Genomic DNA, 16,998 nt, shown 5'->3' with positions numbered 1-16,998 from the left:
TTTAACTACCTTGGTGTGGTCACTTCTCTTCCCTTGATACTTCCAAGTTTCTCACCAGGCCTCCCTTGACCACACAAACACAGGAGATGCTGGCATTTTCGTCCTTCCAATATATTTGCTGCTGGACCAAAGCATCTCTCCGTTCTTACGCAACTACAGATAGTCCTTGGCTTACAACAATTCGTTTAGTGACCATTCAACGGCACTGAAAAAAGTGACTTATGACCAGGGGTGAAATCCATTAGGTTCTGACAGGTTCTCGAGAACCGGTAGTGGAAATTTTGAGTAGTTCAGAGAGTAGATCCCAGAGTGGAGTGGGAATGAGGATTTTGCAATATCCTTCCCACAGGAGTGGGGTGGGAATGGAGATTTTGCAGTATCCTTCTCCTGCCACGTCCACCAAGCCACACCACGCCCACCAAGCCACGCCCACAGAACCGGTAATGAAAAAAATTAGATTTCACCACTTGCTTATGAGCATTTTTCACACTTACAGCCAGTGGTGGGATTCAAATAATTTAACAACCGGTTCTCTGCCCTAATGACCAGCTGGGTGGGTGTGGCCATGGTGGGCGTGGCCAGGGGGTGTGACAGACAGCACTCGGCCTTCTGCATCCCCCTGGGAGCAAAAATGGCATACTGCCCCCCCTGTGCCCCGTTTTGGGCCTAGTAGGCCTCCCTGCAGCCACCTGGGAGCAAAAACAGGCTGCGGGAGGTGGGGGGGCACACCACACTCCCCTGCGCCCCGATTTGGGCCTAGTAGGTCTCCCTGCACTTATCTGGGAGCCAAAACAGGGCATGTGGGGACTCCTGAAAGGGGCGGGGAGGGGAGGGGCCAGCCAGCAACAAACCGGCTGAATCCCATCACTGCTTACAGCCTTTGCAGAATCCCCATGGACACATCATCAAAATTCAGATGCTTATTTATTTATTTATTTATTTATTTATTTATTTATTTATTTATTTATTTATTGGTTCGATTTATATGCCGCCCTTCTCCGGAGACTCAGGGCGGCTTACAATGCGTTAAGCAACAGCCTTCATACTTTTGTATATACCTGCTTAGTAGGGCTTTTGGCCCTCCCAAGTGGTGTTCTTTTTTATACAAAGTCAGCTTATTGCCCCCACAATCCGGGTCCTCATTTTACCTACCTCGGAAGGATGGAAGGCTGAGTCAACCTTGAGCCTGGTGAGATTTGAACTTGCAGTAATTGCAGGCAGCTGGTGCTACTTAACAGCACTTTAGTCTTTTTTTTTTATTATTTGATTTATATGCCGCCCTTCTCCGGAGACTCAGGGTGGCTTACAATGCGTTAAGCAATAGCCTTCATCCTTTTGTATATTTATACAAAGTCAGCTTATTGCCCCCACAATCTGGGTCCTCAATTTACCCACCTTAGAAAGGATGGAAGGCTGAGTCAACCTTGAGCCTGGCGAGATTCGAACTTACAGTAATTGCAGATAGCTGGTGTTAATCACAATGCTATCAGTCTGCTGAGCCACCAGGCCCTTCAGTTCAACTGGCATGTACTTCAACGTTGCAGTGTCCCGGGGAGCGGGGAGGGGGGTCACATGGTTGCCTTTTGCGACCTTCCGAAGAGCAAAGTCAACGGGGAAGCGAGATCCATGCGACTCACTTAACAACTGCAGTCATTCACGTCACAACTGTGGCAAGAAGGGTTGCAAAATGGAGGCAAAGCTCACCCAATAAATGTCTCGCTTAGCAACAGAAATGTCAGGCCCCATTGTGGTCGGAAAATCGAGGACTATCAGCATTTCGACAACTTTTGTTCCTTACTATCCTGAGGTGCAGAGTGTTGGACCACAGTCTAAAATTAACAGACCTGTCCTTAATGCCTTGGGAAAGGTCATTGTGTACTCATCACATCAGGAAAATAAGAGTGAGTCAGGCAGAGCTTTCATTATTGAGGTGGTGTTTTTTTTTTTAATGAGGTGTTTTTCTAATTATTATTATTTATTTTTTTTGTCAGATGCCTATAATTTTGTTGGCTTGTGACTTACCGTTGTCTGATTACCGTTGAATGATTCAGTGACTTTTCAAGAGATAGAGAATGAGTTTTGTGTGTGTGGTTTCTCTCTGATGCATGGAGAACAAGTGGGGGTAGATATTTATTTACTTATGTATTCAATGATCCTGTCTTTATTGCTGTATAAGTAACTCAAGGTGTAGAACAGACATAAAGTTCCTTCCGGGTCCTGTTTTCCCTATAACAACAACCCTGTGAGGTGGGTTAGGACTGGCCCAAAGTCACCCAGCTGGCTTTCATGCCTAAAGCGGAACAAAACTCATCCCCTATCTTCTTCTCCTTCCATCTTCTCCTTCTCCTTTTTTCTATCTTCTCCTCTCTCTCCATCTTCTGTTCTATCTTCACCTTTGCTGTCTCCATTTTATCTTCCGTCTTCTCCTTCTCTTTCCATCTTCTCCTCCTTTATCTACATCTTGTCCTCCTATTTCCCCATCTCCATTTTCTTTTCTTCCTTCTTGCCTTCTCCTATCTTCTCTTTCTCCCTTCTCCTTCATTATCATTTTCCTTCTCCACCTGGTTTGTTTGTTTCTTTTTCCTCCTCCTCCTCCTTTCTTCTTCTTCTTCTTCTTCTTCTTCTTCTTCTTCTTCTTCTTCTTCTTCTTCTTCTTCTTCTTCTTCTTCTTCTTCTTCTTCTTCTCTCCTCCTCCATCTTTTCCTCCTTCTTGCCTTCTCCTTCTCCTTTCTCTTCCTCTCTCTTCTCCTTCTCAATTACTATCTCCTCTTCCTCTATAGTTTCCTCCTTCTTGCCTTCTCCTTCTTCCTCTCTCTTCTCCTTCTCCATTACTATCTCCTCCTCCATCTTTTCCTCCTTCTCCTTTCTCTTCCTCTCTCTTCTCCTTCTCCATTACTATCTCCTCCTCCATCTTTTCCTCCTTCTCCCTTCTCTTCCTCTCTCTTCTCCTTCTCCATTACTATCTCCTCCTCCTCCATCTTTTCTTCCTTCTTGCCTTCTCCTTCTCCTTTCTCTTCCTCTCTCTTCTCCTTCTCCATTACTATCTCCTCCTCCTTCATCTTTTCCTTCTTCTTGCCTTCTCCTTTCTCTTCCTCTCTCTCCTCCTTCTCCTCCTCCTCTGCCATCTTCTCCTTCTTTCCTCCTCCTCCTCCCCCTCTCCCTCCTGCAGAATTCAATTCTGAGAGTTGAGGTCCATACATGTTAAAAGTTTTTGAAGTTGAAAAGCCCTGCCTAGTATATCTAAGCATCCATCCTTTGTTCCCAGCTAACGTAAAAGCAAGCATACAAACATTAAAAAAAAACAAGGACAAAGTAAACTATTTGGAGATTAATCAGGGGAGAACGATCGGAACAGCAGGTTCTCCTGAGCTCCGGTGGCCAATTTCAATATGAAACCGGAGTAAACAAACTCACCTACTGTACTTTCCACGTTGCACATTCGGTTACTTGCCATTGTCAAGGAAACCATTTCGTGGCCTTGTCATTTCCACGCTCGGCACAACAGGAGACAACCAATTTGCCTCTCTTCTTTGTGACAGCTGCAGAACCAGTTTCTTCTCCTCTGAAAGGGAACTAAAAGGGAAAAAAATAGGATGACTCTCTCTTATTTATTGGAATGGGGGAATGTGGGTTTCTTTTCCATCATTGCAAAATGAGGAGAGCGTGACAGGTTTTGTTTCCACTGAAACACAAATGCTCACACTTTCGGGCTTAATTGCCCGCTAAGTAGAAGGCTGTTGAATCTGAGTGGTAAGCCAAAGAACAGTTGAAAAATCGCAGGAAAAAAAAATTGGCTAGTTTTCTTTAAGATCTGGCAGAGCTATTTCGTCCCTAAATTCAAGGAGATAATTTGCTTCTGAAATTTCAGTCCAAAGGAATAACAGAATAACAAAGTTGGGAGGGTACCATGGAGGTAACCCCCTGCTCAAGAGGAGACCTTATACCATTTCAGACAAGTGGCTGCCCAATCTCTTCTTGAAGATCTCCATGGATGGAGCACCCACAATGTCTGGAGGCAAATTGTTCCACTGATTAATTGTTCTCGGTATCGGGAAATTTCTCCTTAAATTCCAGGTTGCTTCTCTCCTTTGATTAGTTTCCACCCGTTGCTTCTTATCCTGCCTTCAGGGGCTTTGGAGAATAGCTTGACTCCCTCCTTTTTGGTGGCAGCCCTTTGGGAGAACAAGGTTTTTGTTTCCTGTTGTGAAAATCAGCAAAAAAAAAGCTATGAAATTCCAAAAAAGCCAATGCAAACCCTCAATGCACTGAGGGAACTCAACCAATCTCATTTCACATACGTTGTGCACTGACAATAAAGATTTGAATTGAATTCAGTGGAGGGATAGCAGCCAGATCACGTGAAAGGTTTGAATAGATTAACAGAGTTGGAAGGGACCTTGTAGGTCATCTAGTCCAGCCCTCCAAGCAGGAGAGTTATATTATTTTTGATAAATGGCCATCCGGTCTCTTCTTAAAAGCCTCCAGTGATGAAGCACCCACAACTTCTGGAGAAAAACTGTTCCACTGGTTAATTGTCCTCACTGTTATAAAGATTTTCCTTAATTCCAGGTTCTCCTTGTTCACTTTCCATCCTTTGCTTCTTGTCCTGTCTTCAGGTGCTTTGGAGAATGGCTTGACCCCCTCCTCTCTGTGGCAGCCCCTCAAATATTGGAAGACGGCTATCATGTCTCCCCTGGTCCTTCTCTTCACTAGACTAGCCATGCCCAGTTCCTGCAACCGTTCATTGTATGTTTCAGCCTCCAGCCCCCTAATCATCCTGGTTGCTCTTCTCTGCACTTTTCCTAGAGTCTCAACATCTTTTTTATATTGTGGTGACTATAAAGGTGAAGAATGCCTTGAGTTCAATCAATGACCTATCATCCATTTGTTTCTTCCTCTCCTGGAAGGGTTCCTTAATGTTGGAAGAAATCTCCTTCTAGGTTCTGCTCCAAGTGGGGAAAAAGACCCTGGAAACATGGAGACTGCTTGGAAAGATGGTTTAATGGTGGACAGGAGCACATGGCTTGAATTCCTGAACAGAAAAGGGGGCAGATATAGTAAATCCTCAGGTTTTTATGCTCTCTCTGGCTCTGCATTTCTTGGGGCCCAGAAAGAGTATCCTGATTGGTTGTCAGACTCCCAGGGGGTGGGGGTCTTAGCTAGCCTTGCTGGCTGATGGTCACATGTGCTTCCCAGGTCACATGCTGCTATTGCATAGAGGGCTAATCCTATCTTTGTTGGATCTTTGGCAATTCCTACCATGGCTCTGCCTGAAGGAGGTAGATCTTTGTTATGTAGAATAGACTGGCCCAGGCCTTAATGGCCCATTGACAAAGGGTGGGGGCTTCAGGAAGATGGGAGCTGCTTCAAAACATGCTTATCCATTTCTCATCCAGGGAAATATAATATTCTGCCTTTTTTCATATTTCCTAAAATATTTCACTCTTCCAGGAAAGGGGTGGAAGCTAACTTCCTACATTAGAGAAGTGAATCACATGATTTCGCCATCAAGGGTCAGCCCCATCAGGTAGACAGGACCAGAACATAACTTACTTATGTTCCAGTTATTTTAATTGAAGTTGGCTGGAATCACATCATCTCATAGGGGCTGGCTAAACCATGGTAACCTTGAGAGGGATCTAAGTCAGTGGTGGGGTTTTGTTTTGTTTTTAATTTGATTTATCTGCCGCCCTTCTCCGGAGACTCAGGGCGGCTTACAATGCGCTAAGCAATAGCCTTCATACTTTGTGTATATTTATACAAAGTCAGCTTATTGCCCCCACAAACTGGGTCCCTCAATTTACCTACCTTAGAAAGGATGGAAGGCTGAGTCGACCTTGAGCCTGGCGAGATTCGAACCTGCAGTAATTGCAGGCAGCTGGTCTTAATAACAGGGTGCTTTAGACCACTGTACTACCAACGCTTGCTACCGGGTTGCTACCGGTTCTCGCCGGTTTGGGTAAATCAGTAGCGGTGGGAGCGGGAGGCTCCGCCCACCTGCCCGGACGTCATCAAGTAAGATCTGCGCATGTTCAGAAGTGAGTGAACCGGTAGCAAATGTAAGTGAAACCCACCACTCATCTTAAGTGTCCTAATGGACCCCCAATTAAGTAGGAGCCAGCTGTGTGCTGCAGCTGCCAAAAAAAGGCCAATGCAGTTCCTAGGCTGCATTAACAGAGGGATAGAACCAAGATCACGTGAAGTGTTAAAACTGCTTTATAAGGCCTTCATAAGGCCACACTTGGAATATGGCATCCGGATTTGGTCGCCGAGTTGAGACCCTAGAAAGGGTGCAGAGAAGAGCGACAAAGAGGATCAGGCTAAACTGTATGATAAACGGTTGGGGGAACTGGGAACGTCTAGATCAGGAGTCTGCAACCTTAAATACTCAAAGAGCCATTTGGACCTGTTTCCCACAGAAAAGAAAACACCGGGAGCCACAAAACCTGGGTAGGCATGGCCAACTCAATGTCACTCACTGCTACCAGTCACATGACCCCCCCTCTAGCCACGCCTACCCAGCCGGTCATTAGGGCAGAGAACCAGTTGTTAAAAAACACCAGGAACCACAAAATCCTTTTGACATATCTCTCTCACACCTCCCTCCCTCCCTTTCTCCCCCTCTCTATCTATCTCTCTATGTCTCTCTCTCTCCCCTCCCTCTTTCCCCCCTCCCTCTCTCTCTGTATCTCTCTATGTCTCTCTCTCTCTCTCCCCCTCTCTCTGTATCTCTCTATGTCTCTCTCTCTCCCCTCCCTCCCTCTTTCCCCCTCCCTCTCTCTCTGTATCTCTCTATGTCTCTCTCTCTCCCCTCCCTCCCTCTTTCCCCCCTCCCTCTCTCTCTGTATCTCTCTATGTCTCTCTCTCTCTCCCCCCCCTCTCTGTATCTCTCTATGTCTCTCTCTCTCCCCTCCCTCCCTCTTTCCCCCCTCCCTCTCTCTCTGTATCTCTCTATGTCTCTCTCTCTCCCCTCCCTCCCTCTTTCCCCCCCCTCTCTCTCTCTGTATCTCTCTATGTCTCTCTCTCTCTCCCCCTCTCTCTGTATCTCTCTGTCTCTGCCCTGGCTGCTTCTCCATCCCCCGCTGTTGCCCTTACCTTCTCAGGCCAGGCGAGGAGTGACTGGGAGGGGAGGGCGAGGGGCGGGGCCAGCCAGTGGTGGGATCACCTGACAGGGAGCCACAGCAGAGGGCCCAAAGAGCCGCATTTGGCTCTGGAGCCGCAGATTGCTGACCCCTGCTCTAGTCTAACAAAGAGAAGGACTAGGGGTGACATGATAGCAATCTTCCAAAATTTGAGGAGTTGCCACAAAACAAAGGGAATTGACTTATTCTTCAGAGGACCAGAGGGCAAGGCAAGAAGTGATGGGTGGAAGTCCCAAAGGTGATGTTTTTTTTTTATTTGATTTATATGCCGCCCTTCTCCGGAGACTCAGGGCGGCTTACAATGCGTTAAGCAATAGCCTTCATACTTTTGTATATTTTTATACAAAGTCAGCTTATTGCCCCCACAAACTGGGTCCTCAATTTACCTACCTTTCAAGAGGGAACTGGACTTTCTTGTGCCATATATTTCTGAAGTGGTTGTTTTGTTTCCCAGCGTACATTGGGGAAACAAAACAACCACTTCAGAAACGCATGGCGGAACACATGAGAATGAACCTATCAGGACAAGATTCAGCGATCCACCTGCATTTGAAAGACAAATGCCACTTTTTTGAAGACTGCAGAGAGGACCGCTGGTTTGAAAGAGAGGGTCAAAGAGGCCATCTGTGTCAAAATTGAACAGCCTTCTCTCAACAGAGGGGGTGGGATACAACATCATCTATCTCCAGTCTACAACACAAGCTCTTTCAGCAGCTCCAAGAAAGCTCCACACCCATTTGCACCACTCAGGTGACTCTGAGGACACAAGTAAACCTCCAAGTGGCCTCAACGACTCTCTAAAAGGATGCAAATGACCATCCGTCTGCAAGGAGTATGAATCCTTCCATTCCTCACCATCCCATCCAGTCAGAGCCGAAGAAGCTTCTGGGATGAGAAGAGAAATGTCTTCAAAAAACAAACAAAAAAACAAAGGAAGTCCAGTTGCCTCTTGAAAAAACACCAGTGGGAGAACCATCCATGACCTGGATGAGTGAAAATCTCCATAGACAGTATGATTGTTAAAGGGAAGAAGGGAGGAGAAGTTTTCTGACAGTGAGAACAATTAATCAATGGAACAGTTTGTCTCCAGAAGTTGTGGGTGCTCCATCAGTCCTCCTCCTCTCCGCAAATCCCCCTCCCTTCTAGCTCTGATGATGTTACCTAGCTGGGTTACGAAACAACCTGCAAAAAAACCCATTAAGCTCAGAGACCACCGAGGACCCCACAGTTCAGCCCTGAATTATAGAGATTAGGCTAACCTTTAAAGCTTATTACAGATCACAAGCTTTTTCCCCTATCTTTCAGAGTGTTTTTGCGCCTGACAGCAGAGAGACGCTGATTGACAGATTCACTCTTCTCTGGAAAGCCTAATTACAGTGATTTTGTGTGTTCTGAAATGCTTGGGCTTCCAAAGTTGCTGAACAGCTTCCCGTTGAGGGTGTGGCGAGGCAGATAAGCAGCAGCAAAAGTGCTTTTAACCTTTCTTCTGTCCGTATTTTGCCTTTTTAAGAGCTGAGATCTGCCCTGCCCTGCTAGAAAAAAAAGACCTTTTGAGATTTTTTATCTTTATTTATTTATTGACCAGATGGGCGCTCGTTGCTTTGCTACGAAACTATGTGCTCGGGCTTGATAAATTGACACTTGCAGCCTGAAACTTTTAATGTAGAATGTGTAACTCCGTAGCATCGGAGTGTGTTAATATAATGCAACTGGCAGTTGGAACAGAGGGGGAGTAGAATGTCCCAGCCTGCAGCATCCATCGGTATTCATCTGGCTAGCATTCTATATATATTGCAAACAAAACCACATGCTGGCTTTAGAAATCAGAGCCTTTATTCCTTCCTTATGCTCCTGGGCCCTTCATACAGCCAGAGGCGTTTCTTTACAATCGAAAACATTTCAAGGTTACAACTCAATGGAGAAAGAAAGCATGGAAGGAAAAATCAGAAATCTCATTCTTTATTGTTTTTCCGCAAGGAAGCATCTGGGCTTTGCCAGTGAGGAGAAAGCTTGATTTTATTCCTCTGCTCGGCTGTTGCTTTACACGTAGTCCTCAATTTACAACAAATCATTTAGTGACCATTTACAAAAACAATGAAGACCCCTCTTCACACTTACGACTGTTTTCCCCAGGTTCATGGGATCAAAATTCAGACGCTTGGCAACTGACTCATATTTATGACGGTTGCTGTGTCCCGGGGTCACGTGATCCGCTTTTGTGACCCTCTGACAAGCAACGTCCATGGGGAATCCTGACCCGCTTTACAACCATTTGACTCACTTAACAACTGCAAGGATTCACAACAGCCGTGGCAAGAAAGGTCGTAAAATAACAACCGCCACACTTAGCAACAGAAATGTTGGGCTCCGTTGCGGTCGTAAGTCGAGGACTACCTGTACTGGATTTCTGTGTTCTGTCCCGATCTCATGGCTGGTATCAACGATCCAGATAGGAAAAAGAAAATGATTGTTATTAGTACTTGACAGTCCAATTAAAATGCAGGCGGCAGGAGAAAAAATCAAAATAAATTAGCAGCCTTCCAAGAGACTGAAAATGCCTGCAGAAAAGCTGGTTTCTAATAAAGGAGGGGAGGGGGCTGCCTTGATCTCTGCAAGGGGGGAGGGGGAGTGAGGGGGGGGCTGCTCAGGAACTTCAGTGCTGCCTTTGAAAAGCAGAGATTTAGAAAACAGCAGAGTGATAACGAAGGCCAAGTAATTCCAATCCAGCCATGAGCCTCTGGCCAGGGCTTCTCTATCTATATGTGCATGGAAAGGATCAGAGAGAGAAGAAGAAAGGAGGGAGGGAGGGAGAGGGGTAAGGAGAGGGAGAAGGAGAAGGAGAGACAGAGGGAGGGTGGGAGAAGAAAGGAAGGGAAGGCGGGAAGAGAGAGAGTGAGAGAGGAAAAGAGAAAGAGGAAAAGTGGAAAAGGGAGGGAGGAAGAGAGGGAGAGGCGAGAGGAGACAGAGATAGAGAGAAGGTGGGAGGAGGGAGGGAGGAAGAGGGAGGGGGAAGGAGAGTGGGAGAGGAGAGAGGGAAATGGGAGAGGGAGAGAGGGAGAGAGAGGGGAGGGAGAGGCGAGAGGAGACAGAGATAGAGAGAAGGTGGGAGGAGGGAGGGAGGAAGAGGGAGGGGGAAGGAGAGTGGGAGGAGGGAGGGAGGAAGAGGGAGGGGGAAGGAGAGTGGGAGAGGAGAGAGGGAAATGGAAGAGGGAGAGAGGGAGAGAGAGGGGAGGGGAGGGAGATGAGAGAGAAGGGGACAGAGATAGAGAGAAATGGGAGGAGGGAGAGAGGAAGAGAGAGGGGGAAGGAGAGTGGGAGAGGAGAGAGGGAGAGGGAAAGAAATGGGAGAGGGAGGGAGGGAGGAAGAGAGGGAGAGGGGGGGGAGGGAGAGGAGAGAGGAGACAGAAGATGGGAGGAGGGAGAGAGGAAGAGAGAGGGGGAAGGAGAGTGGGAGAGGAGAGAGGGAGAGGGAAAGGGAAATGGGGGAGGGAGGGAGGGGACAGAAGAGAGGGGCAGGGAGGGAGAGGAAATAGGGGAGGGAGGAGGAAGAGGAGAGAAAGATGTAGAGGGAAAGAGGAAGAGAAAGGGAGAAAGGGGGGAGAGAGAGATGAAAAGAGAGAGGGGCGGTGGGAGAAGGAGAGTAGGAGAGAGAGAAAGAGGAAAAGAGAGAGAGAGAGGGAGGGAGGGAGAGAGGGAGGGAGGAAGGGAGAAGCCTAAAGAATAGTAGTCTAATCAACTGGCATAGATCCAGGGGCTTTTAAGTCTGTTCCTGCATCTTAATGGTGAATATATTTACAGGTTGAGAAAACCACAATGGCCGCAGGATTCCACCGGAGTTGGCAGGCAGTCAGAGAAAGGGGAAGGAGGGGGGAAAGGGAAGGAAGGAAAAGGAAGAGAAGGAGAGAAATAGAAGAGAGGGAGGGAGGAAGAGAAGCGAGGGAGGAGAGAAGAAAGGGGGAGAGGAAAGAAACAAGGGAGAGAGGGAGGGGAAAGGAGGAGAAGAGAGAGGTAGAAGAGAGGAAGGAAAAATGAAGAGGGAGAAGGGGAGAGAGAGAGAGGAAGAGTGAGAGGAAGAGGAGAGTAGAAAAGAGGGAGGGGAAAAGAAAAGAGGAGAGAGGTAGAAGAGAGGAAGGAAAAGTGAAGGAGAGAGTGAGGGAGAAGGAGAGGGAGAGAATGAAGGAGAGGGAGAAGGAGAGGGAGTAAGAGAAGAAAAGGGAGAGGGAGGGATAGGGTGGAAAAAAGGAGTGGACGTGAGAAAAGTGGAAGGAAGGCAGAAAACAGATACGAGAGAAGGAAGAAGAAAGAGAAGAATGAGTAAGAAAGGGAGAGAGGAATGGAAAGGGTGGGATTGAGGGAAAAAGGAAGAGTTAGGGACAAGGGAAAAGAGGGAGGAAAGGAGAGAAGAAGGAAGGAAGGAAGGAAGGAAGGAAGGAAGGAAGGAAGGAAGGAAGGAAGGAAGGAAGGAAGGAAGGTAGGTAGGTGCAGGGAGTGAAAGAGAGCATTGGCCACCCCGGCATCCATTTTGTCAGCGTGCCCACGAAGGCGCTTGGCACGCAATCCTCCATTTTAGCCACCACGGGTAAAACTCTCATCTGCAAACAGATCATAGACTTTTGCAAAACCCTCCATACTGGCAGCTTTCTGCTGCTCGTTTTAAATTTTCATTATTTTCCCCCTTTCTCTGGGCAGCCCAAACAAGACTCTTCCCAAGTTCGTTGATATTCATGCTATCAACGGCCCATCCAGAAGCCTGGCGTTTTTTTTATTTATCATTGCTATTTCAAGTTTCTTAAACCAAACACATTTGGTTTAAGCTTTTCTGGCTAAGCTTCAGCGCCGGTGAGCGGTGGTAAATTTAGCCCAAGATGCTGCCAAAAATGGGGGAAGTTGGGGGGAGGGAATAGGAGATATTATTCTCCCACCAAATTTATTCCTAGTTTTGGGTTTTTGCTTCCGGCAGGAACTGGATGCTCAAAACCTTTGCAAGTACAGTAGTCCTTGACTTACAACAGTGCATTTAGTGACCATTCAAAGCTACAACTGCACTGAAAAAAGTGACTTCTGACCATTTTTCACACTTACGACCATTGCAGGGTCACGTGATCAAAATTCAAATGCTTGGCAGATGTCTCATATTAATGACAGTTGCAGTGTCCCGAGGTCATATGATCCCCTTTTTCAAGCGTCTGATTAGCCAAGTCAATGGGGAAGGCAGATTTATTTAACGACCGTGTTACTAACTTAACAGCTGCAGTGATTCACTTAACAACTGTGGCAAGAAAGGTCCTAAAATGGGGCAAAATTCACTTAGCATGCAATTAAACTTAGCAATAGAAAGTTTGGGTTCAATTGTGGTCATAACTCGAGGACAACCTGTATATTTTTGATGACATGTGAGACGCCAGACTTTTTTTTTCCTACCCAAGTTTCTAGTCCCCAATTTCCTTTGCTTCAGCCCTCCTCAACTCTTTATCCAAAAATTCATCATAATCTCACATGAGATAGAAGGTTATACAAATACGATAAATGGAAAAAATAAATAAATAAAATAATCGTAAAGGTACTCCTCGACTTACAACCACAATGGGGATTCACCCTGAGTCACATTTTATATACTTTAGAAATCAAGTGGACATCTCCAGAACATGGCTGATAGTCCTATTCAGATTTAGTTCCTGTGAAAACAAAACTTTCTTTTTAACCAAGTTTAAATCTTTCAAAAATTCTGTAATAATTAAACCAATCACAAGCAAATCCTTCATTCACTAATTGTTTTCTTTATCTTAAATCCCTCCTCTTCAAATATCAATATGTCATCCATTTGCATTCTGATTTTTTTTATTTTATTTGATTTATATGCCGCCCTTCTCCGGAGACTCAGGGCGGCTTACAATGTGTTAAGCAATAGCCTTCATACTTTTGTATATTTATACAAAGTCATCTTATTGCCCCCACAAACCGGGTCCTCAATTTATCTACCTTAGAAAGGATGGAAGGCTGAGTCAACCTTGAGCCTGGGGAGATTCGATCTTACTTTAATTGTAGACAGCTGGTGTTAATAACAGGGTGCTTTAGACCACTGTACTACCAAGGCTCGTTGCATATTACCTCTGTTCTATGTAGTGATAGACAAGGGTGGCATTTTATCAGCTAATCTTTTACATTTACACCAAACACATCCAATCAATTGCCTAATAGCAGAAATCTTAAACCAGAGTTAACATTCACTTTGTCATACCACAAATAGGCATCCCACCCAGTGGTGAAATCCAATTTTTTTTTACTACCAGTTCTGTGGGCATGGCATGGCGTGGCTTGGCTTGGTGGGCATGGCAGGGGAAGGATACTGCAAAATCCCCATTCCTTCCCCATTCCTGGGGGAAGGGTATTGTAAAATCTCCATTCCCACCCCACTTTGGGGCCAGCCAGAAGTGATATTTGCCAGTTCTCTGAACTAATCAAAATTTCCGCTACCGGTTCTCCAGAACCTGCTTGATTTCATCCCTGATCCCACCCAAATCTCAAACCAGAACCCTCGAGGTCTTAACAGTCTTGATTTTAAAAAAAAAAACTGTAAAGACTGCCTCTATCTTGTAGCATATGTAGAATATTTAATTCTGGGTTGTTGTTTTTATTTTGCCAAATAAATTTAGATACATCTTTCTGCCACTGTTTAAAAGAGGAATTTCTAATCAATATTGGTAATATTGAATTTTAAATCTTCTCCCTCTTTATATTCTCCTTCTTATTTTCAATCTTCTCTTTCTTTCTCCTTCTCCTTCTCTTCCTTGCCTTTCTTTTTTCTTCCTTTTCCTTTTCCTTCCCTATCTTCTTTTCTTTTCTCCTTCCCCTTCCCCTTGTCTATTTTCTCCTTCTCTTCTTTCTCTATCCTCCTCCTTCCCATCTTCATCTTCCTTCTTCTCCTCATCCTCATCCACTTCCTTCTTGTCTCTTTTCTTTTTCCTTTTGTTGCTCCTCTTTCTCCTCCTCTTGTCCATCACCTTCTCCTCTTCCACCTTCTCCTCCTCCTCTTCCTCCTCCTCCTTTTCATCTTCTCTTTCTTCTCCTCCTTCTCCATCTTCTTTCTCCTCCTCCTCCCCTGTTGGTCTGTCTTCTCCTTCCTCCTTTCTCTTTAGAAAAACTGGTTGAACCTGAGAAGGAAGGAGAAGAAAAAAAAGGAAAAAAGTGAGAATGAAAACAGGAACTGGTTTTGGAAGGACACTTCTCTTTCCTAGGTGAGGTTCAAAATCCTGGCATGTTTATAGCTTCAGAGGCAGACATCCAATTATGCCGAATTGGATCACCAGCCTCCCAAGGTAAAGATGTGTCCCTTTCAATATTGTCAGGTTTTCGATGTCACCAGAATCAAAAGCTACCCTGATATTAGACCTTGGTTATTGTTGTTGTTTTTTCCTCCCTGGATGAGTTTGTCAGTGTCATGATTTACATTTCCCTGCATACAAATGATAAACATGTCAAGTCCTATTTTCCAGGCTGCTGAAAATAGAATTATTCATCCAAAGGACAGCAGAGGTGAGTGATTCGGAAATTGGTATTGGTCTGATTTGATAGGGGTGCAATATTTGGGGGGGGGGGATATTCTGTATTCTTCCATGTTCGGTGGAAGTTGTGTCCCAGGGTCTGCGAAGAACTTGGGTGGAAGGCAACACAAGTGTATGATTTTGTCCCCAAAAGTAGGAGAAAGGGAATATAGAGGAGGAGGAGGAGGAGGAGGAGGAGGAGGAGGAGGAGGAGGAGGAGGAGGATGGAAGAGGAGAAGGAAAGAGGAGGAGGAGGATGGAAGAGGAAGAGGAAGAGGATGGAAGAGGAAGAGGAAGAAGAGGAGGATGGAAGAGGAGAAGGAAAGAGGAGGAGAAGGATGGAAGAGAAAGAGGAGGATGGAAGAGGAAGGGGAAGGATGGAAGAGGAGAAGGAAAGAGGAGGAGGAGGATGGAAGAGGAAGAGGAGGATGGAAGAAGAGGAGGATAGAAGAGGAGGAGAAGGATGGAAGAAGAAGAGGAGGAAGAGGAAAGAGGAAGAGGAAGATGGAAGAGGAAAAGGAAAGAGGAGGAGGAGGATGGAAGAGGAAGTGGAAGAGGAAGAAGAGGAGGAGTTTGGAAGAGGAAGAGGGAAGAAGAGGAGAAGAAGGAGGAATATAGACCAGGGGAAGATAAGCAAGAAGGAGATGAAGGAGAGGGAGAACATAATAAGGAGAAGAAGAAAAAAAAAGCCAAAGAGGGGAAGGAGGAGGAGAACATAGACAAGGAGGAGGGAGGAGAAGATTGTAGAGAATGGAAGAAGAGGAGGAGGAGGAGGATGGAAGAGGAAGAGGAGGAGAAAAGAGGAAGAGGAGGAGTTTTAAGAGACCCTCCTTTACAACACACACTTCATGTATGATCACTTCATTATTCCTGTCCTTGCCATGGTGACCCGAAAGTATTGTTTTTCATAAGAAGGAAGACATAATTAAGGCTGGCTCCTTAGAATGACGCAAAGGACGAATCCTCACAAAATAAGGACCTTCTCTGAAATTGGCTCCAATGTGCAAAGGGGTTTTGGTGTCCAACGGTTGACTGCGAAGGTCCCAAACCTTCCTGTCCTCTGCACTTAAAACACCCCATTTGGAAATCTGGTTACCGTAAGCCCGAAGGATGAAAGATACTGTTCCTTCTCTCTGAATTTCAACATTCCTTCTCTTTCTGTCTTCCGCCTTTCTTCCCTTTTGCCACTGAGAAAAGCTGACTCAAGCAAAGACAAATCAGAAGTCCAGGCGTGGTGTTTGTTGACACCTACACCAGGGATGGGCTCTAAAAATTTTTACTACCGGTTCTGTGGGTGTGGCTTATTCTGTGGGCGTGGCTTGGTGGGGGGGGTTAATGTGACTGGGTGGACATGGCCAACTTTTTTTTTTTTTTACTTTTAAAAGCATTTTTTCTACAACCTTAAGAGGTTGCAGAAAAAAAATGCTTTTAGGAGCCTCTGACGATCCCAGCTCAGCTGTGCGATCCTCAGAGGCTTTCTTTTTTTTTACTTTTAAAAGCATTTTTTCGGCCTGAAGAGGTTGTAGAAAAAATGCTTTTAAAAGTTTTTTTTAAAAAGCCCCTGATGAGGTGGGCGGGGTAAGCGAGCGGCGACCGGGCCGGGGACCGGTTCGGAGGCATGGCCAGCCAATGTTATTACCGGTTCTCTGAACCACTACAAATTTTTACTACCAGTTCTTGTGAACCGGTGCGAACCAAGAGCAATCCACCATTGACCTACACACTTTAAAGAAAGTTTTTCAAACTTGGAAAGTTTAAAATTAATCCTCAGAATTTCCCAACCAGCAAACATTAAGATGTTTGGACTTCAAGAGCCTGGTGGCGCAGCAGACTAATAGCCTGTTATTATCATTCAGCTGCCTGCAATTACTGCTAGTTCGAATCTCACCAGGCTCAAGGTTGACTCAGCCTTCCATCCTTTCTAAGGTAGGTAAAATGAGGACCCAGTTTGTGGGGGCAATAAGCTGACTTTGTATAAATATACAAAAGGATGAAGGCTATTGCTTAACGCATTGTAAGCCGCCCTGAGTCTCTGGAGAAGGGCGGCATATAAATCAAATTTAAAAAAATATACTCAAGGTATTATTCCTGCACAATGCAATGAAGAAGCAATTTCTCTGAGAGGTCTTTAATAATACAAATATCACTCCGTCAATCAAATCTTGATTGCGGTCATAAAACCAGCGTGGAATAGAGATCAGGCAGGCTGTTGCAATGAAGCATAAATGGTTTATGAACAATAGCAGAAGAAGCTATGGCTAACATGTTTTTATTTATCTATTTATTATGAAATACAAGGCAGGGTGCAAAAGTTT

General features: G+C 45.5%; 1 long non-coding RNA gene across 1 annotated transcript in view; it reads left to right on the top strand.

The window, feature by feature from the left end:
• LOC132709462 (uncharacterized) overlaps positions 1–14,590 on the top strand; it is a 50,005-nt gene extending 35,415 nt beyond the window's left edge. The window contains exon 3 of the long non-coding RNA XR_009620503.2: positions 14,279–14,590. This is a non-coding gene — a long non-coding RNA (uncharacterized LOC132709462). The remainder of the gene's footprint in view (positions 1–14,278) is intronic.
• Positions 14,591–16,998: the final 2,408 nt, after the last annotated feature.

This window comes from Pantherophis guttatus, chromosome 4, assembly GCF_059756535.1.
Source record: "Pantherophis guttatus breed Tessera chromosome 4, ASM5975653v1, whole genome shotgun sequence".
Taxonomy (NCBI): domain Eukaryota; kingdom Metazoa; phylum Chordata; class Lepidosauria; order Squamata; family Colubridae; genus Pantherophis; species Pantherophis guttatus.
This window is presented reverse-complemented; position numbering and strand designations above follow the sequence as displayed.